The sequence below is a fragment of the Anomaloglossus baeobatrachus genome, chromosome 4, assembly GCF_048569485.1.
Source record: "Anomaloglossus baeobatrachus isolate aAnoBae1 chromosome 4, aAnoBae1.hap1, whole genome shotgun sequence".
NCBI lineage: Eukaryota > Metazoa > Chordata > Amphibia > Anura > Aromobatidae > Anomaloglossus > Anomaloglossus baeobatrachus.
In genome coordinates this window covers 53,978,266-54,005,647 of record NC_134356.1, presented here as the reverse complement: position 1 = coordinate 54,005,647, position 27,382 = coordinate 53,978,266, and positions in this window count along the sequence as shown.

Below are 27,382 nucleotides of genomic sequence, written 5' to 3'. Positions count from 1 at the left end.
GTTAAGCCCCTCCCCTTCTGCCTATACACCCCCCGTGCTCCCACGGGCTCCTCAGTTTTTTGCTTTGTGCGAAGGAGGTCAGACACGCACGCACAGCTCCACAGATTGGTCAGCAGCAGCTGCTGACTATATCGGATGGAAGAAAAGTGGGCCCATATAGGGCCCCCAGCATGCTCCCTTCTCACCCCAGTCTTGTCGGCGGTGTAGTTAAGGTTGAGGTATCCATTGCGGGTACGGAGGCTGGAGCCCACATGCTGCTTTCCTTCCCCATCCCCCTCAGGGCTCTGGTGAAGTGGGATCCTATCGGTCTCCAGGCACTGAGACCGTGCTTCATCCACAACTCCTGGGAGACTGCTGGATAGGAGCCGGGTATCGTTCAGGGACATGGCCCTGCTACTTGGAGGTACTCTGTGTCCCCGTGGGGACCGCGCACAGCAACACTCCAGCATTGCTGGGTGTGCTAGTGCACCGGGGACCGCGGCGCTGACCGGGTTAATATGTGCCATTACACACTCAGCGCTGCTGAGTGTGTTTATGTATAGGGACTGCCGCACTAACCGCCGCTGCCAGGGAAACACTGCGGCGCGGCTGGGACTTGTAGTGCGCCGGGGACTTTCGCGCCGGCCGCGCTTTTACGGCGGCCGCGTTTATTACTAGAGTCCCCGGCTTTTTGCGGCCTAGTTTCCTTTCCTCCCGCCCACAGCCCTGACAGGCAGGGGAAGGGCAGGACGCTGCACAGAACGAGCAGCACTGAGGGCTGGAGCATGCTTTGCATACTCCACTCCCCTCACTGTGCACAGTGCAGGCACCAGCTCCCGCACTTTCTGAGCCACGCCCACGGCTCCCACCTCTCCTCAGGACGCCGGCAGCCATTCCTGTCAGCTCCTTGGACGCTACAGAGGGGGACAAAGTCTGGGAGACTCAGGCAGGGACTCTGGTGGCCTCACAACCGCTTTAAGCGGGTGGTAAGCAGCACCTGTGGTGCTAGCCCCATTGTGCAGTAGTGTAACATTATATGTTTATGGTATACATATTTTACACTGTATGGTGCACAGTTGATTTCTGGCTATATACCCTATTGTGTTACTCAGGGAAGATAATAGCATGGCGCCCACGAAAGGCAGGGGTGCCAAAACACAGGCTTATTATGCTGCCTGCGCCGCATGTATGACCCCGCTACCGGCAGGTTCCACTGACCCTCATTGTGTGCACTGTTCGGCCCCTGTGGCACTTACTCAGCTAGAGCCTCTGCTAAGGGGGGCCCAGGGGGAGCCACCTGCTGACACTGTTCAGGTGACGGGGACAGAGTTTGCAAAACTCTCTGAGACTATGGCTAAGATACTAGAAGCCTTCCAGTCCAGGCCGGTATCTCAGCACAGGGACTCTGTTGAATCTTTGTCCCCTGGCCCACCTCAGTTGGACCAACAATGTCCTCCTGGGGTGTCTCATGGATCCCAGGCTGAGGGTTCTGACACAGACCCCGGCCCTAGACCGACTAAGCGAGCTCGCTTGACAATTCCCTTGACATCCTCATATTGTTCAGGGTCTCAGCGGGGGGAATCTCTAGTTGATGATGCGGACACAGCTGATCAGGATTCTGATCCTGAGGCCGCTCTCAATCTTGATACTCCGGACGGGGACGCCATAGTGAACGACCTTATTGCGTCCATCAATCGTATGTTGGATATTTCTCCCTCAGCTCCTCCGGTGGAGGAGTCAGCTTCACAGCAGGAGAAATTCCGTTTCAGGTTTCCCAAGCGTACACCGAGTATGTTTCTGGACCACTCTGATTTCAGAGAGGCAGTCCAGAATCACCATGCTTGTCCAGATAAGCGTTTTTCTAAGCGCCTTAAGGATACACGTTATCCCTTTCCCCCTGACGTGGTCAAAAGTTGGGCTCAGTGTCCCAAAGTGGATCCTCCAATCTCCAGACTGGCAGCTAGATCCATACTTGCAGTGGAAGACGGGGCTTCACTCAAAGATGCCACTGACAGGCAGATGGAGCTCTGGTTGAAATCCATCTATGAAGCTATCGGCGCTTCTTTTGCCCCAGCATTCGCAGCCGTATGGGCGCTGCAAGCTATCTCAGCAGGTCAAGCGCAAATCGACGCAGCCACACGCACGTCCGCGCCACAGGTGGCGTCCATAACCACACAGACTTCGGCATTTGCGTCTTACGCTATTAATGCTGTTCTGGACTCTGCGAGCCGTACGGCGGTTGCAGCCGCCAATTCGGTGGTACTCCGCAGGGCCTTGTGGCTACGGGAATGGAAGGCAGATTCTGTTTCCAAAAAGCGCTTAGCCAGTTTGCCAATTTCTGCCAACCGATTGTTTGGCGAGCGTTTGGATGAAATCATCAAACAATCCAAGGGAAAGGATACATCCTTACCCCAGCCCAAACTGAAAATACCCCAACAGAGGAGGGGGCAGTCGAGTTTTCGGTCCTTTCGGGGCGCGGGCAGGTCCCAATTCTCCTCGTCCACAAGGCCTCAGAAAGATCAAAGGAACTCTGATGCATGGCGGTCTAAGTCACGTCCTAAAAAGGCCACCGGAGGTGCCGCTACCAAAGCGGCTTCCTCATGACTTTCGGCCTCCCCACTCCGCATCTTCGGTCGGTGGCAGGCTCTCCCGCTTTTGCGACACCTGGCTGCCACGGGTAAAAGACCGTTGGGTGAGAGACATTCTGTCTCACGGTTACAAGATAGAGTTCACCTCTCGTCCCCCGACTCGATTCTTCAGGTCATCCCCGCCTCCCGAGCGAGCCGAGGCTCTTCTGCAGGCGCTGGGCACTCTGAAGGCAGAAGGAGTGGTGGTCCCTGTTCCTATTCAGCAACAGGGTCACGGTTTTTACTCCAACTTGTTTGTGGTCCCAAAGAAGGACGGGTCTTTCCGTCCTGTCCTGGACCTGAAACTTCTCAACAAACACGTAAAGACCAGGCGGTTCCGGATGGAATCCCTCCGCTCCGTCATCGCCTCAATGTCCCAAGGAGATTTCCTTGCATCGATCGATATCAAGGATGCATATCTCCACGTACCGATTACTCCAGAGCACCAGCGCTTATTGCGCTTCGCCATAGAAAACGAACACCTGCAGTTCGTGGCACTGCCGTTCGGCCTGGCAACAGCCCCACGGGTTTTCACCAAGGTGATGGCTACTGTAGTAGCGGTCCTCCACTCTCAGGGTCACTCGGTGATCCCGTACTTGGACGATCTGTTGATCAAGGCACCCTCTCTAGAGGCATGCCAACACAGCCTCGATGCTACCCTGGAGACTCTCCAGAGTTTCGGGTGGATCATCAATTTTCCAAAGTCAAATCTGACACCGGCCCAATCGCTGACATATCTTGGCATGGAGTTTCATACCCTCTCAGCGATAGTGAAGCTTCCACTGATCAAGCAGCGGTCACTACAGACAGGGGTACAATCTCTCCTTCAAGGCCAGTCACACCCCTTGAGGCGCCTCATGCACTTCCTGGGGAAGATGGTGGCAGCAATGGAGGCAGTTCCGTTCGTGCAGTTTCACCTGCGTCCACTTCAATGGGACATCCTACGCAAATGGGACAAGAAGCCGACGTCCCTCGACAGGAACATCTCCCTCTCTCAGGCGACCAAAGCTTCCCTTCGGTGGTGGCTTCTTCCCACTTCATTATCGAAGGGGAAATCCTTCCTACCCCCATCCTGGGAGGTGGTCACGACGGACGCGAGTCTGTCAGGGTGGGGAGCGTTTTTTCTCCACCACAGGGCTCAGGGTACGTGGACCCAGCAAGAGTCCTCGCTTCAGATCAATGTTCTGGAAATACGGGCAGTGTATCTTGCCCCGAAGGCGTTCCAGCAGTGGCTGGAAGGCAAGCAGATCAGAATTCAGTCGGACAATTCCACAGCGGTGGCATACATCAATCACCAAGGCGGCACACGCAGTCGGCAAGCCTTCCAGGAAGTCCGGCGGATTTTGATGTGGGTGGAAGCCACGGCCTCCACCATCTCTGCAGTTCACATTCCAGGCGTGGAAAACTGGGAAGCAGACTATCTCAGTCGCCAGGGCATGGACGCAGGGGAATGGTCCCTTCACCCGGACGTGTTTCAGGAGATCTGTTGCCGCTGGGGGGTGCCGGACGTCGACCTCATGGCGTCCCGGCACAACAACAAGGTACCAGTGTTCATGGCACGGTCTCAAGATCCCAGAGCTCTGGCGGCAGACGCCTTAGTTCAGGATTGGTCGCAGTTTCAGCTCCCTTATGTGTTTCCTCCGCTGGCACTGTTGCCCAGAGTGTTACGCAAGATCAGGGCCGACTGCCGCCGCGTCATCCTCGTCGCTCCAGACTGGCCGAGGCGGTCGTGGTACCCGGATCTGTGGCATCTCACGGTCGGCCAACCGTGGGCACTACCAGACCGACCAGACTTGCTATCTCAAGGGCCGTTTTTCCATCTGAATTCTGCGGCCCTCAACCTGACTGTGTGGCCATTGAGTCCTGGATCCTAGCGTCTTCAGGGTTATCTCAAGACGTCATTGCCACTATGAGACAGGCTAGGAAACCAACGTCCGCCAAGATCTACCACAGGACGTGGAAAATTTTCCTGTCGTGGTGCTCTGCTCAGGGTTTTTCTCCCTGGCCTTTTGCCTTGCCCACTTTTCTGTCCTTCCTTCAATCTGGACTGGAAAAGGGTTTGTCGCTCGGCTCCCTTAAGGGACAAGTCTCAGCGCTCTCTGTGTTTTTCCAGAAGCGCCTAGCCAGACTTCCACAGGTACGCACGTTCCTGCAGGGGGTTTGTCACATCGTTCCTCCTTACAAGCGGCCGTTAGAACCCTGGGATCTGAACAGGGTGCTGCTGGTTCTTCAGAAACCACCATTCGAGCCAATGAGAGATATTTCTCTCTCACGCCTTTCGCAGAAAGTGGTTTTTCTAGTAGCAGTCACTTCACTTCGGAGAGTGTCTGAGCTAGCAGCGCTGTCATGCAAAGCCCCTTTCCTGGTTTTTCACCAGGACAAGGTGGTTCTGCGTCCGGTTCCGGAATTTCTCCCTAAGGTGGTATCCCCCTTTCATCTCAATCAGGATATCTCCTTACCTTCTTTTTGTCCTCATCCAGTTCACCAATGTGAAAAGGATTTGCACTTGTTAGATCTGGTGAGAGCACTCAGACTCTACATTTCTCGTACGGCGCCCCTGCGCCGCTCGGATGCACTCTTTGTCCTTGTCGCTGGCCAGCGTAAAGGGTCACAGGCTTCCAAATCAACCTTGGCTCGGTGGATCAAGGAGCCAATTCTCGAAGCCTACCGTTCGGCTGGGCTTCCGGTTCCCTCAGGGCTGAAGGCCCATTCCTCCAGAGCCGTGGGCGCGTCCTGGGCTTTGAGGCACCAGGCTACGGCTCAGCAGGTGTGTCAGGCGGCTACCTGGTCGAGCCTGCACACTTTCACGAAACACTATCAGGTGCATACCTATGCTTCGGCGGATGCCAGCCTAGGTAGACGAGTCCTTCAGGCGGCGGTTGCCCACCTGTAGGAAGAGGCCGTTTTACGGCTCTCTTACAAGGTATTATTTTACCCACCCAGGGACTGCTTTTGGACGTCCCAATTGTCTGGGTCTCCCAATGGAGCGACAAAGAAGAAGGGAATTTTGTTTACTTACCGTAAATTCCTTTTCTTCTAGCTCCAATTGGGAGACCCAGCGCCCGCCGCTGTTTTTTTGTGTACACATGTTGTTCATGTTGAATGGTTTCAGTTCTCCGATATTCCTTCGGATTGAAGTTACTTTAAACCAGTTTTTAATTCTTTTCCTCCTTCTTGCTTTTGCACCAAAACTGAGGAGCCCGTGGGAGCACGGGGGGTGTATAGGCAGAAGGGGAGGGGCTTAACACTTTTAAGTGTAATACTTTGTGCGGCCTCCGGAGGCATAGCCTATACACCCAATTGTCTGGGTCTCCCAATTGGAGCTAGAAGAAAAGGAATTTACGGTAAGTAAACAAAATTCCCTTCTTTTTTCTGCACCAAAAACCGCAAGGAAAATAGAAGCAACATGCTGTTAGCATTTCTGATTTCTCATAGACTTTGCTGGGACAAGGATAGACATGCAGATTTGAGCAACAAACTGCACAATAAACTACACCAAAAATGCATCAAAACATGCACTGTGCACACACTGAGATACAATTTATTTTATAGTGCTCTTGGATACCACCTTGTGGCCATGCTGGGTACTTCCTTATGTTCAAGATGCTTTTAAAGAAATTACGATACGATACGATACACTTTATTGATCCCGTGGGAAATGATGGAATCACAGCAGCACAACTTAAATAATAACTTCATGAATTACTAATTGACAAGACAGTAGAGTTGACAGAAGAACATTATACATTAGATTAAGTCATACACAGTGGGTAAACTGAAAAGTACCAGTACACTAATTGGACAAACCGTCCCAGGAATATTATTAAATAGTAATTAGTTCAATTATTCCAATTTTTTTGATTTTTTATTTTGTATAAATCAAGACTACATACCACCAACGTGCAGATATATCCATAAGTACTAGACCAACGGTCGCATATACAAAAATACACAGACAATATGTACAATAACCATATACAGTTGTCAAAAAAGTGAAGGTTCACAGAAAATGGGAATAGAGTCAGAGCCCAACTTATCCTTGGGACCATACAGACTGGTTCAGGCAGCGCCACATAGTATGGAAGTAAGGAAGATTTCAATCCTTATAAGTCCAAGGAAGTATATGGGGGAACTCTCCAGCAAATTCCTTTGTATTAATAGAGGTGAGCCTTCAATTTCATAGATTGGATAATCTCCACCTCAAACAGGTTATCTCCACCTCAACGCGTTTCCCCATACAGCACAAACGTATGGTTCATCAGGAGGCTACAAGATAAACACACTAAATCAGCAACCAAGACTTACAATAAGACAGACATTTTTAAACATAAACACCACATGTGGTATGGAGCGTTTGATAGAGTATAATAAAGTACTTGCCCAACGAGATATAGTTGTTAGATATGCAGGTTCATGGCGCCATCAGCAGGGATCCATAGTAGACAGACAATGCTGAAGATATAACACTACCATAGTCCAGGGCGAGGCGTCATGAAGCTGCATATCAGGATGGATTTAAATAGCCAGGAGCAGCTGGGTGTAATCAATCAATTATGCAAAAATAAACCACTCAACAGATGCAGATTGCCTAGTGTGGTGCGGGCGTAGTGAATAGACATAGTCTGATACAGGGCCATCCCACATCGCCATTAGCATAATAGGGAAACTTGTCCCAAGTTTCCTAGGTAACAAGCAAACCCATACGGAGGCTCAGCGGCGCCACAGCAGGCCGGTCAGTGCGCACGCCCGGGATCTCCCGGGCAACGCACATAAACATCCGGCAGCCCTGGCAGCACGCACATATCGCGTACGCCCAGAGGGAGGCCCAGCGGCGCCACACGCAACCGGTTAGTGCGCATGCCCGGGATCTCCCTGGCGACGCGCATAAACAACTACCGGCCGTGTGACGCCACAACGCCTCCCATCGCACATGCACAGACAAATGTCCGGCAGAGCGCATAAACAGAGGGACCCGGCGGCGCCTAAATACATAACGCACAGGTCCGGGACCCCTAGGCAACGCGCATATAGATCTTGGTGATGCGATCACACCACCCCAACACTAGTACCACATGCGTGGGACCCCTCATGTCAGAGCACCATCATTAGATAAGGATAAAAATACCCTTCTGGACAAATTCTTGCCATTAATCATAAGAATAAATCGTGTCAGCCAATCGCTGTAATAATACTACAATCAGACCCTTTAATATATTTATTACTGGTAGTGGCAATTATTAACCACACATCTCGTTGGGCAAGTACTTTATTATACTCTATCAAACGCTCCATACCACATGTGGTGTTTATGTTTAAAAATGTCTGTCTTATTGTAAGTCTTGGTTGCTGATTTAGTGTGTTTATCTTGTAGCCTCCTGATGAACCATACGTTTGTGCTGTATGGGGAAACGCGTTGAGGTGGAGATAACCTGTTTGAGGTGGAGATTATCCAATCTATGAAATTGAAGGCTCACCTCTATTAATACAAAGGAATTTGCTGGAGAGTTCCCCCATATACTTCCTTGGACTTATAAGGATTGAAATCTTCCTTACTTCCATACTATGTGGCGCTGCCTGAACCAGTCTGTATGGTCCCAAGGATAAGTTGGGCTCTGACTCTATTCCCATTTTCTGTGAACCTTCACTTTTTTGACAACTGTATATGGTTATTGTACATATTGTCTGTGTATTTTTGTATATGCGACCGTTGGTCTAGTACTTATGGATATATCTGCACGTTGGTGGTATGTAGTCTTGATTTATACAAAATAAAAAATCAAAAATTGGAATAATTGAACTAATTACTATTTAATAATATTCCTGGGACGGTTTGTCCAATTAGTGTACTGGTACAATTATTCCAAAGTATGGCAGGATTTTTAACAGGACCTGTTAATACTGAGTCTTGGGCTGAGGAAGCCAGTCAGGTTTTCTCCACTGGAGAATTTTCTACAGGGAGCTCAGGTTCTAGTCTGAAAGATTCTTTTAAAGATCTGTTGGCCAACTATAAAAATAATATACGCTCCTGGTGGGAAATTAAGGGGCTAGAAAACTATCTAAAGCATCAAATTGTTCCGAGGGGACTTAGGATTAATATCCAGCCATCCCCTAGAACTGCCTCTGATAGTTTTCTTATTCTTTGGCGTAAGGAATCTGTAGCCTCCTCCCTAAGGCTAATGAATCTATTGCTTGAGGGGGAAAAAAAGATTTTTGCGGAGTCCACCACTACATTAAACACTGGAATTGATAACATTCTACGCTTTAAGAGTGATCCAGACTTCATTAGAAGGGAGGGGTTGCTTCAGACCTCTATAGAACGGTTTCAAAACAACCTTAAGGAGAGGAAGCATTCTCAATTTGTTAGAGATTTAGCCGAATTTAAGGACGATAAGGCCTATCAACCTCCTAACAGACAAACTTCAGCTGTGTCCTCCTCTGATGTGGACACGTCTGATTCTGAAAGACAACGGTCTGGTGCTAATCCCCCTGATTACAATCGTAATTCACATCCATGGGTTGGTCCGAGGAAATCAAGGAAGAGAAGGGAGGGTCAGTATGGTTATCGTGGGCCTCCACATGGGTCCTCTGGTCCTCCTGTGTCTTCTTCTTCCTCTTTTTTGGAGCAAAGACGAATGGGGGATTATTACCCCCATACGAGAGCGCATCAGGCCAGGGGAGGATTTTGAATCTATCTGATATCTCTCTCACACCTAATGATTATGCGGTCCTTTCTAGGGGTCTGGGCTTTATCCCTTCAAATCGGTTTGATTGTTTTGGGTGGATAAAGGACCTGGAGCTTTTTGGTAGAAAACTTAAGTGGAAGCTATTCTTTGAGCACAATACCCAGGAACAATGTAGGGCCTTGGGCATCTTGGAGGAAGATTATGAGTGTTTTCAGTCTCTTACTGATCTTCTTAGGGATAGTACTAGAGGGAGAGGAGATGGTCCTTTCACTAATTTGAAGAGACCAAGTAAAAAGTCTCCACCAGTTCAAAGCTGTACAAGTGTTGATATTTTTCTTAAACTTGTACAGGATGATCTTCAAAAAATCCCTCAATCACTATATGGTCTGGAATCTAATCTGACTAAAGATGAGTTCCAGGCACTTGATCGGTTATCTAAGAATGATGAGATTATTATAAAAAAGTCCGATAAGGGCGGAAACCTTGTAATTCTGAGTCATGTACAATATCTTGATATGTGTCACGCTCTACTCAATGATAGGGATACCTATGAACGGTTGCCTCATGACCCTACGTCAACATATACTAATGTTCTTCTATCGTTACTTGATGAGGCTAGGCATAGTAACTTGACATCAGTGAACGAACATGAGTTCTTGAGACCACACTGTCCAGTAGTTCCGGTATTCTATGCCCTTCCAAAGGTGCACAAGGGTCTTGTGCCTCTGAAGGGTAGGCCCATTGTTGCCGGCATTAACTCTATGTCTCAGAACATTGGCATTTATATAGATAAAATCTTACGCCCCTTTGTCACCTCCCTTCCCTCTTATGTTAGGGATACTCCACACCTGTTGCAAATCCTGGAGGACGTCAGTGTGGGCCGGGATACTATTCTGGCCTCCATTGATGTGGAGGCACTCTACAGTTCTATTCCTCATGATCTGGGTATCAGTGCTGTAGCCCATTTCTTGAGGTCTAGGGCTGTTGAGTGTTCAAGACATAGCAAATTTGTTGAGGAACTCTTATCCTTTACCCTGCATCATAACTATTTTTTATTTAATACTCAGTACTTCCACCAGCTCAGGGGTACAGCTATGGGGAGCCCGTGTGCCCCCAGTTATGCTAACCTGTACCTGGGCTGGTGGGAGGAAACTGTAGTTTTTGGGGGGGAGGATGGGGAGTCTCATCAATGTATCGGACTATGGGTCCGGTACATTGATGACAATGTACTATCCTATCCTCTGGACAGGGTCTATTTTTGAGTTCGAACAGTTTGTTGAAGGCCTCAACAGGAATTCTCTTGGGTTGAGGTTTACTCATACATGTGATCGAAATTCCATTACCTTTTTGGATTTGGTAATATGTAAAGATGAAGGGGGTAAAATTCATACCCTTACTCATCGTAAACCAACAGCGACCAATTCCCTTCTTAAGTGGGATAGCCATCATCCTCTCCCACTTAGGAAGGGTATCCCAAAGGGGCAATTTCTGCGGATCCGCAGAAATTGCTCTAGGGAGAGTGATTTTAAGGCCCAAGCCTCAGATCTCTTTGGTCGCTTTTTGGATCGGGGGTATCCCAGAGGGATTCTACAGCAATCTTATGCCCATGCCAGGGACACTAATAGACATAATCTTATGATCCCCAGGATCCGTAGGGACGATTCTAATATTACACGAGTCATTGGGACCTTCGATGTACAGTCCGAAAGGGTATTCTCGGTGATAAAAAAGCACTGGAATATCCTGAGGGCTGACCCCGATTTGGCTAAATATATTGCTGAATTTCCAAGTATTACCTATAGACGGGGTCGTACTTTAGGTGATAGATTGGTGCATAGCATGTACCAAGGACCTAGGTCCCCTGGAACCTGGTTGGATAGACGTCTATGCGGAATGTTCCACTGTGGCACGTGTAAGTACTGTGGGTCCATGGAACAATGTAAAAGAGTGAGTAGTGCGGCTACAGGAAGAATTTTCTTCCTGCGTGACTTTAGTAACTGTAAAACCTCCGGTGTTGTCTATAGGGCTACCTGTACATGTCCTTTGGATTATGTCGGGAAGACTCTAAGGGAACTCCGGAGGCGGGTTGGCGAACATCTCTCTGATATCCGGAATGGACGAGATACGCCAATTTCTCGCCATGTAAATATGGTTCATGGTGGTGATGTTACTCATGCTCGGTTCTCGGTGCTGGAAGTGGTTAGACCTAGCCCTAGGGGGGGTGATTTCGATAGGGTTGTATTGCAAAGAGAATTGGCATGGATATTCAAAATGGGTTCATTGGCTCCGAGAGGGCTTAATGAACAACTTTCCTTTTCTTGTTTCCTCCCTACTTAGTGTTTATGGAATCCTAAATTGTTTGATAGTCCTAATGCCCTACTTTGGAAGATTTTCTCAGTTTGAGAAAAAATCATATTGATGGTTATTATATATGTACATTGCTTGCTCTGAGATATGTAAAAAATCCAGACGCCCCCCCCCCCTTCTCCCTTATGGTGATGTGTGTGGGGGTAGGATATGCCTGGATATATATATAATTATGGACTTAGCCGGGGGTAGGGTTTAATATCTATTGGAAATAGGTGATAGGTAAAGTTATGTACACTGATGTGTTATGAATTATGTGTTATGAATTCATATCTATTCAATATCTGTGCCAAGTGTTGTAAGCGGGGACTCCAACTGTCACTGCACCTGTGTGTAAACATGGTGTATTATGTGTGGTTAATAATTGCCACTACCAGTAATAAATATATTAAAGGGTCTGATTGTAGTATTATTACAGCGATTGGCTGACACGATTTATTCTTATGATTAATGGCAAGAATTTGTCCAGAAGGGTATTTTTATCCTTATCTAATGATGGTGCTCTGACATGAGGGGTCCCACGCATGTGGTACTAGTGTTGGGGTGGTGTGATCGCATCACCAAGATCTATATGCGCGTTGCCTAGGGGTCCCGGACCTGTGCGTTATGTATTTAGGCGCCGCCGGGTCCCTCTGTTTATGCGCTCTGCCGGACATTTGTCTGTGCATGCGCGATGGGAGGCGTTGTGGCGTCACACGGCCGGTAGTTGTTTATGCGCGTCGCCAGGGAGATCCCGGGCATGCGCACTAACCGGTTGCGTGTGGCGCCGCTGGGCCTCCCTCTGGGCGTACGCGATATGTGCGTGCTGCCAGGGCTGCCGGATGTTTATGTGCGTTGCCCGGGAGATCCCGGGCGTGCGCACTGACCGGCCTGCTGTGGCGCCGCTGAGCCTCCGTATGGGTTTGCTTGTTACCTAGGAAACTTGGGACAAGTTTCCCTATTATGCTAATGGCGATGTGGGATGGCCCTGTATCAGACTATGTCTATTCACTACGCCCACACCACACTAGGCAATCTGCATCTGTTCAGTGGTTTATTTTTGCATAATTGATTGATTACACCCAGCTGCTCCTGGCTATTTAAATCCATCCTGATATGCAGCTTCATGACGCCTCGCCCTGGACTATGGTAGTGTTATATCTTCAGCATTGTCTGTCTACTATGGATCCCTGCTGATGGCGCCATGAACCTGCATATCTAACAACTATATCTCGTTGGGCAAGTACTTTATTATACTCTATCAAACGCTCCATACCACATGTGGTGTTTATGTTTAAAAATGTCTGTCTTATTGTAAGTCTTGGTTGCTGATTTAGTGTGTTTATCTTGTAGCCTCCTGATGAACCATACGTTTGTGCTGTATGGGGAAACGCGTTGAGGTGGAGATAACCTGTTTGAGGTGGAGATTATCCAATCTATGAAATTGAAGGCTCACCTCTATTAATACAAAGGAATTTGCTGGAGAGTTCCCCCATATACTTCCTTGGACTTATAAGGATTGAAATCTTCCTTACTTCCATACTATGTGGCGCTGCCTGAACCAGTCTGTATGGTCCCAAGGATAAGTTGGGCTCTGACTCTATTCCCATTTTCTGTGAACCTTCACTTTTTTGACAACTGTATATGGTTATTGTACATATTGTCTGTGTATTTTTGTATATGCGACCGTTGGTCTAGTACTTATGGATATATCTGCACGTTGGTGGTATGTAGTCTTGATTTATACAAAATAAAAAATCAAAAAAATTGGAATAATTGAACTAATTACTAAACTGAAAAGTAGAAGAAATAAAGAAGTAAACATTCACCTTGATGATTTAACACTACAGTAATGTGTATAGTATCATTCTGTACTTTACAACAATCCCTTTCTGCCAGCAAATTGAAAAAAGGGGTAGATATTACTTTTAAAGAGAATCTGTCATTAGGTTTTTGTTATGAAATCTGAGCGTACCATGATGTAGGAGCAGAGACTCTGATTGCAGTGATGTCACTTATTGGGCTGTTTCAATACAATCAGAGTTTTATCACGAGGACATTATCACTACAAGAGAAGTGGCCTTGTGAGTCCTGATCCAACTGTCCCCAGCACTAATTAGCAGCTCTCTGTTACTGTACAATGTACACAGAAGGTTGGGATGTGAGTCATGTTAAAGACAGCTCAATAACTGAGCTGTGCTAGACCTGCAGCAGAAAAAACTGTAATTCTATCATAACTGCTGCACTCAGTAAACTAAGTTATACATCGCTAGAATCAGGGTCTGTCTCCGCCTCATTGTTTAGTCAAATTGCATAGCAAAACTTGCTGACAGATTCCCCTTAACCCCTTTACGACGTAGGACATACCTATACAGTATGTCATAGGTCATACCTGTCTTGTTAATGCAGGCTCTCGCAGCAAACCTGCATAATTCTCCGCACATGTCTGCTGATCTGATGAGCACACATGTGCAGCTAACAGGCGCGGGTGAATCAGAGATCCACCAGCACCTGCTGACAAGTTAGATTATGCTGTCAAACTCTCAGGTTAGCCGCAGTCACAGCACAAAGGTTCCCACAGTCCTCCTTCTGCTATGACTGCAACTAACCTGAGTGATGTCACCCATGTGTAGCAGAGCTGAATCGTTGTGGGACCTCATGTGGATTACACCGGACCTGCAGGGGTGTTTTGGGGGTTAATAAAGTGGTGAAATAAGGTGTTTTTTTCCCCTCACCCATGACACCACCATGTGATTATATGGGTGTGGTCATGGGTTCTGGAAAAACCGGCTATCAGTAAGTATTGTATTTTTCGGACTATAAGACGCACCGGACCATAAGACGTACCCTGGTTTTAGAGGAGGAAAATAGGAAAATAAAATTTCTTTGTCGCTCCATTGGGAGACCCAGACAATTGGGTGTATAGCTTCTGCCTCCGGAGGCCACACAAAGTATTACACTTTAAAAAGTGTAACCCCTCCCCTCTGCCTATACACCCTCCCGTGGATCACGGGCTCCTCAGTTTTATGCTTTGTGTGGAAGGAGGCACACATCCACTCATGCATTCTCAACTTAGTTATGTCGGTTGGAAGAAAAGAGGGCCCCCACGGGGCCCCCGGCATGTTTCCCTTCTCACCCCACTACGTCGGCGGTGTTGTTAAGGTTGAAGTACCCATTGCGGGTACAGAGGCTGGAGCCACATGCCGTCTCCTTCACCATCCCTTAAGCGGCTCTGGGAGAAGTGGGATCCTAAGCGGTCATCCATTTACTGGGACCGTGCTCCATCCGCAGCCCCTGTGGGAACCTGCCGGACCGGAGCCTCTTCAACCTCAGGGACCGGGCCCTGCAACTCAAAGGTACTCTGTGTCCCCATAGGGGACTGTGCAGGGAGCGCACCTTCTTCCCGGAAGCCGCGGCGGCTGCTGAATTCAGGAGGCCGGTGGACTTCCGCGCCGACCGTGCCTGCTTGTCGGGCGCGGTCTCAAATTTAGTCCCCGGCTTCATCACGGCCTAGTCGCAAAAATCCCGCCCCCGGGCCTGCCTGTCAGGGGTAAGGGCGGGATTACCGACCTGACGTCGGATGTGAGGGCTGGAGCATCCTGCATGTTTCCTCCCCCCTCACTGATCACTGTGGGGACCCCAGATTCCCGCACTTTTGCTGGCGCCGCCCACGGCTCCACTCCTCCCCTGAGAGCTCCGGCAGCCATTTTTTGGCATTCTGCCGGTGGAGGATTCTCAGTGAACAGCTCTGCAGCTCCGGGGGATCCAAGGCAGGGAATCTGGAGGACACACTCCGCTCGTTAGCGGTCGGTAAGCCACACCGGTCACCCGGTGCTGGTCCCCCTAGGGTGCCGGATTAGATACGTATATATCTATATCTATCTGTTCGGTGGGCTGTATACCCCTTTCCCATATACCCTCAGTGATCACTCTCCTAGGAGACAACAGCATGTCGTCCACAAGAAGCAAAGCTGCTAAGGCACAGGGTTTTTTTGCGGCCTGTACCTCTTGTGGGGCTATGTTACCTGCGGGTTCCACCTACCCTCACTGTGAGCAATGCTCGATCCCTGTTTCGCTTGCTCAGCCGGAGCCTCGGACACTGGTGGGCCCCTCGGCTCATGTAGACCCCCCTGCTCCCCCTGACCAGGCTGCAGGGACAGAGTTCGCCTCTTTTGCTGAGAAACTCTCTGAGTCACTTTCTCAATCCATTGCACAGTCTATGGACAAATGGTCTTCTAAGCTGCTAGAGGCTTTGCAGTCCAGACCGGACCCTTCACAGGCCCCGGCCCCTGTTGGCTCGTCGCCTCCAGGCCCCTCTTGGTCCGCGCCACAGCGCGCTCATAGGTTGGCCCCTCGGTCTCAGGCGGAGGACTCCTGCCCGGACTGCAGCCCCCGACCGGCTAAGCGGTCTCGCTGGGACTCTTCCCCGACTTCCTCTCGCTGCTCGGGATCCCAGCTTGAGGACTCTCTGGAGGACGAGGCGGATGTCGCAGCTCAGGGCTCTGACCCTGACGTCGCCCTTAACCTTGATACACATGAGGGGGACGCGTTAGTAAATGATCTTATCTCGTCCATCAACCAGGTGTTAGATCTCTCTCCCCCGCCTCCTCCTGTAGAGGAGTCGGCGTCTCAGCAGGAGAAACACCAGTTTTAGTTCCCCAAACGTACACGCAATACGTTTTTTGATCACTCCAACTTCAGAGACGCTGTCCAGAAGCCCAGAGCGGTCCCGGACAAGCGCTTTACTAAGCGCCTCACTGACACGCGTTACCCCTTCCCATCTGAAGTCGTTAAGGGTTGGGCTCACTGTCCCAAGGTGGATCCTCCAGTCTCAAGATTGGCAGCTAGATCCGTGGTGTCGGTTGCAGATGGCTCATCGCTAAAAGATGCCACTGACAGACAGATTGAGCTCCTGGTGAAGTCCATCTATGAGGCCACGGGCGCGTCTTTTGCCCCGGCCTTTGCAGCCGTGTGGGCACTCCAAGCTATCTCGGCTTGTCTGACTGAGATTAATGCTGTCACATGTAATTCTGCTCCGCAAGTTGCGTCTTTGACCTCTCAGGCGTCAGCCTTTTCATCCTACGCCATGAACGCCGTCCTGGACTCTGCTAGCCGTACAGCTGTAGCATCCGCTAACTCTGTGGCAGTCCGCAGGGCCATGTGGCTGCGCGAATGGAAGGCAGATTCGCTTCCAAGAGGTTCTTAACCGGTTTGCCGTTTTCTGGCGACCGTTTGTTTGGCGAACGATTGGATGAGATTATTAAGGAATCCAAACGAAAGGATTCCTCCTTACCCCAGGCCAAACCTAAGAGACCTCAACAGAGAAAGGTTCAATCGAGATTTCGGTCCTTTCGTCCCTCCGCCAAGTCCCAATCCTCTTCGTCCAACAGGCCGGAGAAAGGCCAGAGGAACTCCTATGCGTGGCGATCCAAGTCTCGCCCACAAAAGGCCGCAGGAGGCACTGCCTCCAAGACGGCTTCCTCATGACTCTCGGCCTCCCCTGACCGCATCCTCGGTCGGTGGCAGGCTCTCCCGCTTTGGAGACGCCTGGTGGCCACATGTTCAAGACCGATGGGTGAGAGACATTCTGTCTCATGGTTACAGGATAGAGTTCAGCTCTCGTCCTGCGGCTCGCTTCTTCAGAACCTCTCCACCCCCCGCTCAGGCCGACGCACTTTTTCAGGCAGTAGCCGCTCTAAAGATGGAAGGAGTTGTTATCCCCGTTCCCCTTCAGGAACGTGGTCGCGGATTTTACTCCAACTTGTTCGTGGTGCCAAAACAGGACGGGTCATTCCGTCCTGTTCTGGACCTCAAGCTGCTCAACAGACATGTGAGAACCAGACGGTTCCGGATGGAATCTCTCCGCTCGGTCATCGCCTCAATGTCACAAGGAGACTTCCTAGCATCGATCGACATCAAGGATGCTTATCTCCATGTACCGATCGCACCCGAGCATCAACGTTTCCTGCGTTTCGCCATCGGGGACGAACACCTCCAGTTCGTGGCATTGCCTTTCGGCTTGGCGACAGCACCACGGTTTTTCACCAAAGTCATGGCATCCGTTGTGGCAGTCCTGCATTCTCAAGGCCACTCGGTGATTCCCTACTTGGACGATCTCCTAGTCAGGGCCCCGTCTCGGGTGGCGTGTCAACAAAGTCTATCTGTCGCTCTGGCGACTCTCCAGCGGTTCGGGTGGATCATCAACTTCCCGAAATCCAAGTTGACACCGACCCAATCACTGACGTACCTTGGGATGGAGTTTCATACCCAGCAAACGTTAGTCAAGCTTCTGAGAGACAAACAGCTTTCTCTGCAGGCAGGGGTGCAATCCCTTATTCGGAGTCAGTCACACCCCTTAAGGCGCCTCATGCACTTCCTGGGGAAGATGGTGGCAGCTATAGAGGCAGTCCCGTTCGCGCAATTCCATCTTCGGCCACTCCAATGGGACATTCTCCGCAAATGGGACAGGAGTTCGGCTTCCCTCGACAGGAACGTCTCTCTTTCCCTTGCAACCAAGACGTCACTTCAGTGGTGGCTCCTTCCCAACTCTCTGTCGCAGGGAAAATCCTTCCTGCCCCCAACCTGGGCTGTAGTCACCACGGACGCGAGCCTGTCAGGGTGGGGAGCGGTTTTTCTCCACCACAGGGCTTAGGGAACCTGGACTCCGATAGAGTCATCCCTTCAGATCAATATTCTGGAAATAAGGGCAGTGTATCTAGCCCTATTGGCTTTTCATTGGTGGCTGGAGGGCAGGCAGATCCGTATCCAGTCGGACAACGCCACTGCCGTCGCATACATCAACCACCAAGGCGGCACTCGCAGTCGTCAAGCCTTCCAGGAAGTCTGACGGATTCTGCAGTGGGTGGAAGCCACAGCTTCCACCATCTCTGCAGTTCACATCCCGGGCGTAGAGAACTGGGAAGCAGATTTTCTCAGTCGTCGGGGCATGGACGCGGGGGAATGGTCTCTGCACCCAGACGTGTTTTGAGAGATCTGTCACCGCTGGGGAACGCCGGACGTCGATCTCATGGCGTCACGGCACAACAACAAAGTCCCGGCATTCATGGCACGGTCTCAGGATCACAAAGCTCTGGCGGCGGATGCGTTAGTTCAGGATTGGTCGCAGTTTCGACTGCCTTATGTGTTTCCTCCTCTGGCGATGCTGCCCAGAGTGTTACGCAAGATCAGGTCCGACTGCCGTCGCGCCATTCTCGTTGCTCCAGACTGGCCGAGGCGGTCGTAGTACCCGGATCTGTGGCATCTCACGGTGGGTCAACCGTGGGCGCTTCCAGACCGCCCAGACTTGCTGTCACAAGGCCCGTTTTTCCATCTGAATTCTGTGGCCCTCAACCTGACTGTGTGGCCATTGAGTCCTGGCTCCTAGCGTCTTCAGGGTTATCTCAGGATGTCATTGCCACCATGAGACAGGCCAGGAAGCCTACGTCCGCCAAGATCTATTATAGGTCTTGGCAAATCTTCCTATCCTGGTGCGCTAATAACGGTTTTACTCCATGGCCGTTTGCCTTACCCACTTTTCTTTCATTCCTTCAATCCGGAATGGACAAGGGTTTGTCACTTGGCTCTCTCAAGGGCCAAGTATCGGCGCTCTCCGTGCTTTTTCAAAAGCGCCTAGCCAGGCTTCCGCAGGTCCGCACGTTCCTGCAGGGAGTTTGCCACATAGTCCCACCTTACAAGCGTCCGCTGGAACCCTGGGATCTTAACAGGGTGCTAACGGCTCTTCAGAAACCACCTTTCGAGCCGCTGCGGGATGTCTCTCTATCACGTCTTTCGCAGAAGGTGGCCTTCCTAGTGGCAGTCACATCACTTCGGAGAGTGTCTGAGCTAGCAGCGCTGTCATGCAAAGCCCCCTTCCTGGTGTTTCACCAGGATAAGGTGGTTCTGCGTCCGGTCCCGGAATTTCTCCCTAAGGTGGTATCTCCTTTTCATCTCAATCAGGATATCTCCTTGCCTTCATTTTGCCCTAATCCAATTCACCAGTGTGAAAAGGATTTGCACTCTTTGGATCTTGTGAGAGCACTCCGGCTCTACATGTCTCGCACGGCGCCCCTGCGTCGTTCAGATGCGCTCTTTGTCCTTGTCGCTGGCCAGCGTAAGGGCTCGCAGGCTTCCAAGTCAACCTTGGCTCGGTGGATCAAGGAACCGATTCTCGAGGCCTGTCGTCCTTCTGGGCTTCCGCTTCCTTCAGGGCTGAAAGCCCATTCTACCAGAGCCGTGGGTGCGTCCTGGGCATTGCGGCACCGGGCTACGGCTCAGCAGGTGTGTCAGGCAGCTACGTGGTCTAGTCTGCACACTTTCACGAAACACTACCAAGTGCATACCTATGCTTCGACAGACGCCAGTCTAGGTAGGCGAGTCCTTCAGGCGGCGGTTGCCCACCTGTAAGAGGGGGCCGTTTTTTCGGCTCTTTTTATTGAGGTATTCTTTTACCCACCCAGGGACTGCTCTTGGACGTCTCAATTGTCTGGGTCTGCCAATGGAGCGACAAAGAAGAAGGGAATTTTGTTTACTTACCGTAAATTCCTTTTCTTCTAGCTCCTATTGGGAGACCCAGCACCCACCCCTGTTCCCTTCGGGCTGGTTGTTTTTTTGTGTACACATGTTGTTCATGTTGAATTGTTCTTTTGGTTCATGGTTTGCAGTTCTCCGAACATCCTTCGGATTGCATTTACCCTAGACCAATTTATAAGTTTTCTCCTTCCTGCTTTTGCACCAAAACTGAGGAGCTCGTGATCCACGGGAGGGTGTATAGGCAGAGGGGAGGGGTTACACTTTTTAAAGTGTAATACTTTGTGTGGCCTCTGGAGGCAGAAGCTATACACCCAATTGTCTGGGTCTCCCAATAGGAGCTAGAAGAAAAGGAATTTACGGTAAGTAAACAAAATTCTCTTCTTTAAGCAAAAAATGTGGTCATGACACACTGCTATAGGGCGAGGATCTGCTGCTGACACTGTTATGGGGGTAATGTCCCCAAATTCTCTAACTAAGGTACCCCATCTTGGTAATGATCCTCCTGCCTTGTATAAGATCCCCATCCTTGTATATATGTACCCCATCCTGGTATATATTCCCATCCTGCTATATACCGCCATCATGGTATATATTCACATCCTGCTATATACCACCATCGTGGTATAGCCCCTATCCTGCTACATAGCGCCATCCTGGTATATGCCCTTATCCTACTATATACGGCCATCCATCCTGCTATATACCCCCATCCATCCTGCTTTATACCCCCATCCATCCTGCTATATACCCCCATCAATCCTGCTATATACCCCCATCAATCCTGCTATATACCCCCATCCATCAATGCTATATACATCTCTCCCGGGATCAGCCCCTTAGGTGGGCAGAAGAGTCCAACTCCGCCTGGACGATACATGAATGGACTTTAGACTCCTGGCTCTTTCTTGTTTACCAAGTTGTAGATTGGAGAAGTCCCATGCTGAGAAGAACAAACAATCCCCCACCAGTAGTACATACAGGACAGTCAAGGAGAAACAGACTATTACAACATGAGCACAGGCGGGGGAGGGACACTCTGTTATAGACCCCCAGCCACTCCAAGCCACAGGGACCCACCAACCAAAGACAGGTGCTGGGGAAAGAAGCCACCAGGTCACTAAACCGGTACCAGGATTGAAGGGACCTGCGGATGAGACCAGCCGGCCTCGGGTGACCAGTTTCCAGCTTACTGGGAGTAAAGGAACCAGTTTCACTGCAACCCCTTGTGTGGCCTGTCTTCTTTCAACACCCATCCACATCACCTATCCTCTGGGGCCTGGCCCTGCTTGCGGAGGGCCTAACATCCAGGCTGCCACCAACATCAGCCTCAGTACTGAAAACTGTGCAACAGCGGCTCCATCCACATAGCTTCAAACCGCAAGTGGCATCACGTGATAAACTTTTATTTAATCTCCCCTGTAAATATACCCCTTTTTAAAAAAGTACCCAGGGCATGGAAGTGGTGACGACCGCTGCTCTCCCGCTACCTGGTTCAGGCTAGCTCGCTGCCTAACAGCAACTGGGCACAGTACCTGGGAGTACTCGTCAGCGATGGTGGCGGCCTCCTCCGCGGCTCCTGATGACGCTGTAGCCTGGGCTGTCGTCACTGGGTCAGACGATGGTGCAGCTTGATCCTTCTCCTCCGGAGAAGGTGATACGGCCGGTTCAGGTCTCACTGGATCTAGTGGTGATGCGGCTTGGTCGAGGATGGACTCCGGCATACAGGTTGGTGCGGCCTGGTCAAGTGGCGCCCTTCTCTCGGGCCCGCATAGTCGCCACCACTCCAATCATCTCTACCTTCCACTCCTCGATACGCTGCAGATGTTCCGCATGCAGCGTCCAACACAGCCATTGGACTTCTGCCTCCAGGTAAAGGAACCAGTTACACAGCAACCCCTTGTGTAGTCAGTCCTCTTTCAACACCCATCCACATCACCTATCCTCTGGGGCCTGGCCCTACTTGCAGAGGGCCTAACATCCAGGCTGTCACCAACACCAGCCTCAGTACTGAAAACTGTGCAACGGCGGCTCCATCCACATAGCCGCAAACCGCAAGTGGCGTCACGTGATAAACTTTTATTTAATCTCCCCTGTAAATATACTCCTTTTTCAAAAAGTACCCAGGGCACGGAAGTGTTCAGGTCTCACTGGATCCGGTGGTGATGCAGCTTGGTCGAGGATGGACTCCGGCATTCAGGTTGGTGCAGCCTGGTCAAGTGGTTCCCTTCTCTCTTGGGCCCACATGGTTGCTACCACTCCCATTATCTCTGCCTTCCATTCCTCCATTCCTCGATACGCTGTAGATGTTCCGCACGTAGGGTCCAACACAGCCGTTGGACTTCTGCCTCCAGCCTCTCCGCCGTCCAGGCCCCTGGGTGACCCGGTGCACTTGCGCGATCCTCTGGTGCAGACAGGATGCGTCTGAGGCAATGATTTTAATTATTTGTACACCAATAAAATCAATAATATGTTTATCAAGTCTGTGAATTCCGTGGAATTGGGATATTATATTTTCAAGTGCTGGATGAAACATTTTTTTTTGCTTCATTTATCCCGGGATCCGGCCCGCTGACTGTCCGTGCACTGATCTCTAAAACCGGCCACAGCAAATCTAGAGGTGAGCTGATCTTAAACTTTTTCTTTGTTTTGTTATTACAACCGGTTTAGTGAGCTGGTGGCTTCTTTCCCCAGCACCTGTCTTTGGTTGGTGGATCCCCGTGGCTTGGAGTGGCTGGGGGTCCCCTCCTGGTAGTCTCTTAACGGTAGACCGTATGACGGTAGCGTGAACCCTGTGCAGTCGGAGTCTCTTGTCCTGGTCCCCGGTTCTCCCGTTGCTACTGTGTCCCAAACGTCAAGGTCAGTGAGATCCTTGATGGTCCCCTCACTGTGCAGATTTTATCAGGTCTGCCTGGAGCGTTTGCCTGACCTAGGATTCTGTACCCCGTTGATGCGTGGTTCCGGGAGCACTCCACCGAACTCCACCAGGAACCATCTGCCTGGGCACTCAGGTCACTGCTTCACTCCTGTCAGTGAGTCTGCTCGCTTCCTCTCTCAGTCACCGACTCCTGCCGACTACTCTCTCTGACTGTCCACTGTCTTCCTCTCCCACCTGGTCGTCTAGTGGACTGGATTGGCTCCACCTCTAGGTGGCCATCCATTGGTCCAACCCTAGCCTGGTACCATTCTATGGGGGAATTGGGGAGAACAGGGGTTTCTGGAGCGTTTGGTTGTTACCGTCACCGGTCTCTTGGGGGCCCGAGGGGTAGGCCCTAGTGGGGATGCAGTACCTTGTAGCTCCCTGATGACCTCAGGGGCGCTACAATCCCATGCTAGGACCTCTAGGGATTAGTGGTAGATTGAAAAAAAAAATTAATTAATTGTATCACCATCACACCCAAACTGAAGTATCAACACTAAAAGCTACTTTACACGCTGCGATATCGGCCCCGATATCGCTAGTGTGGGTACCCGCCCCCATCTGTTGCGCAACACGGGCAAATCGCTACCCGTGCTGCACAACATCGCCCAGACCCATCACACATACTTACCTGCCCGGCGACGTCGCTGTGACCGGCGAACCGCCTCCTTTCTAAGGGGGCGGTCCGTGCGTCACAGCGACGTCACTGAGCGGCCGCCCAATAGCAGCGGAAGGGGCGGAGCTGAGCGAGACGTAACATCCCGCCCACCTCCTTCCTTCCGCATAGCGGCCGGGAGGCAGGTAAGGAGAGGTTCCTCGTTCCTGCGGCGTTACACATAGTGATGTGTGCTGCCGCAGGAGCGACGAACTACATCGTTACTGCTGCAGTAACGATAATCGAGAATGGACCCCCATGTCACCGATGAGCGATTTTGCACGTTTTTGCAATGATGCAAAATCGCTCATCGGTGTCACACGCAGCAACATCGCTAATGCGGCCGGATGTGCGTCACAAATTGCGTGACCCCAACAACTCCGCATTAGCGATGTCGCAGCGTGTAAAGCCCCCTTTACTCTTGCAGCCCATGATTCATGGGAACCATCTAAATTGGTTAGTATAGAACCGAAAAAGGTTAGGTCAAAACATTCTTGTTATTCAATGTGTCTTCCCCCATATTAAAACCAATTTATGCACCGCCGCAGAAAGATTGAGTGAAATGTAATACAAAAAAAAGGAGAAAAGCAAACATTGTGCAAGTCTATAAAAGTCGGATACATTAACATCGGTGAAAATGAAATTAGACTTTACATGTTTATTAAGGTGCTCAATAGATAAAGAATCGGCCCCTGAACCAACCTTATTAGCGGACGGGTGATGTAAGGTCCATGGGATCTGTAATACATGGAGGGTACCGCTGTCATCGGCCACAGCCAGAAAATGCTGCTTTGCTGCAATAATAAAGATGCAATTAATAATCTTGAATCTATAATAGAATAATTGTTGCAGGTAATGGACCTTCTTATTTGGGGGGTGGGGGGTTGTCTTGTCTGTTTCTTGATGTCCTTTAATTCATATGTATGTGCTATATAGGATCATGGTATTTTAATAGGATCCCTGTCATCTGGAATAATACGAACAGAGAAAAACATTTCGGGCTGCAGAAAGGAGATCTTTGGAGCTGAAGGGCCACAGCAAGAAAAGCGTAAGTGTCTTCTAAGACTCTAGACCCCATGTCCAGTTCCATTGTGCATTTGTAGAGCTCGCGCCACTTCTCGGCCCCTGGTCTTGAGTTTCCTTTGTGTTGTACCTTCTACCTGTGTTTATATCCATGAAAGGATCACATAACATGAGAGTAGAAAGTCTCTGAGTATAATTCTGTTCTGTAGGAAATCTCTCCACCGGTGAAGTCTAAGGAGCAGCTCGAGGAGGAGATAAGCCAAGAGTACGGCACATACTTGGCACTGGAGAGCTCTGTTCTAATCAGTCTGGGGATTAAGAAAGTGAATGAAGAAGGAACTGTGAAAACCTGATTCTTTTATGGACAGTATGGCGGAAAGCTACACAATGGTAAACACCCAGAGTATACATTATACCAAGGTGCAGTGCGGTGACCCCCAACCTTGGGCTCTCCAGCTGTTGCAAAGACTACAATTCCCAATGTGCTGAGAATATTAGTTTTTGCAGTTGTTGGAAAATCACGGGTGTGTAATATATCATTATGTCTACCATTGGTCTATATATCACATAATATGTGTTCTTCTGGAAAGTATAAAAAAAGGTTGTGTTGAAAAGAAGTCTACATGTCCTGACATTGTTCAAGGTGAGTCCATCACATCCTCCCTGCATCCCCCCAAGTTTCTAACACCAGTGAGCTGGACAAATACATTAATTGTAACTCAGTAATCCAAGTAGAGAAATGTTTGTCTCAATTTGTTAAAATTAGTTTTTAGCAAAAAGATTAGCAGGATTCTGGTCCAGTGGTCACTTCAGAAGTCTGTGGCTGCGGGATCAGAGCCCGGTGAATCCCTTCTTATCTGTGGACATCCTCGATACCTCATCTGATTAGTAGGTCCAGTGATGACATTAATTTATGGCACAAAGCAGAAGAGGTGCTGGGGATACCGGAAGGTAAGAGGAGATTTGCAAAGACTACCAACAAGGTCACTGGCTTTTCCGAGTTGTCCTCTTCAGAAACTCAATTGACTTCTATGGTAGCAGTAATGCACGTGCATGACCATCACTTCCATGACTAGTGAGTGGAGCCGTGGTCATACATGTGCATTACTCCACAATCAGGGGACTATGGGTCTCCCTTTCTCATGATGGGTGAAGGCCACTGCACTCTACCTCCCATTGATCATATAGTGACGGTTATGGCACAACCTCTTTAAAAGCTGCCTAGTTCAGACAATGCTCGCGTGGATTGACGTGCATTAGGTGACTGCAGTATACGCCGTACATACAAGGAATTGCATAAATGTGGCCCATGTGACTCTACCACATAATCAGATCATAATCAGTGAATCATCTACATGATTTTTTTTAGTAAGAGGGTCTGGTGTTCTCTGTAATCCCAGTATTATGTATTGGGTGCTTGGACGTACATACATGTGTGTGGGTAGGTGGGCATGGCTACAGAAGGCACTGACATACCATTTATCCTGCCGGTGCTACCTCTCGGTGTCCAGCTCCCTGAACTCTTCGGACAAGAATTCTTCTTTGCCGGTCATCAATTATTGGTCTTCTACGTCCAAAGAATGGCAGTAGGTTTATATCCAAACCTGTAGGAAATAAATATTACAATTATTATGTATGGAGGAGCATTCACCGAGAATAAGGGGCGTCACTCTGCTTACACCAGGGGTTTGTTGGTTACATCCCATGTGGAGAGAACACCCCATGGGCCTTTACCTTCCATTTATAAATGGATCTCTGCAGGATCCGTTCTAACAGATCACAACAGGACATGTGACCATCGCCTAAGGTAGTTGCATGTCCTGTATCCAACATCTTCACTGTCTGGATTTAGCTAAAACTTAAAAATAATGTTGGTCATTTATTTTTGGAGCAAGAAGAATTTGTCTCATTTGTTTTCATTTTCAAATTTTCAGGCAAAATCATCAAGAGGAGCCCAACAGCCACTAACGGCCCCCGCTCATGGGGGCATGTGACCACAAAGAGTCCTATTTGGCAGGTAAGTGATACCTGTGGATGGTTTTTCCCCTCCGAATATTTCTCCATTTTGTGTAAATATGCAGCTAAAGATCTGACCTGACGTGAGGACGTACTGCCCATCTGAAGATCTCAAGGCATTCAAACACAATTCAAATAAAAGGCAAAACATTTTCCAAAATTTGAGAAATCGTGAAAAGAGCCGCAGTCTCTCCAACCACTGCCGCTACATCAACAGTTTGTTTCCACGGCGACTTACAGCAGCCAATAGGAATCATGTATTCATTTTTCAATGTAAACAGTCTGCATACTTAACAATACATATTTAATACATATGATTACACATTATAATAATAACAATACATATATTACATACATAATTATTTGGAAAGAGGTCATTTGATAAGTTGACTTACCATAAAAAGGAAATGGTGTATGGGCCGCACAGAGGAAAAAAATAATTTGGGGGCCGCATTCTTTGCAGGACAAAGCGACATTTTTATTGGTACCATATATTTTTTTTTTTTTACACACCTTTGGATCACTGATTTTGAACATTTTTCACTTGTTTATTATAACAAATGTGCACATTCTTTGTTTAAATATAATAAAAAAATGTTGATGGTAA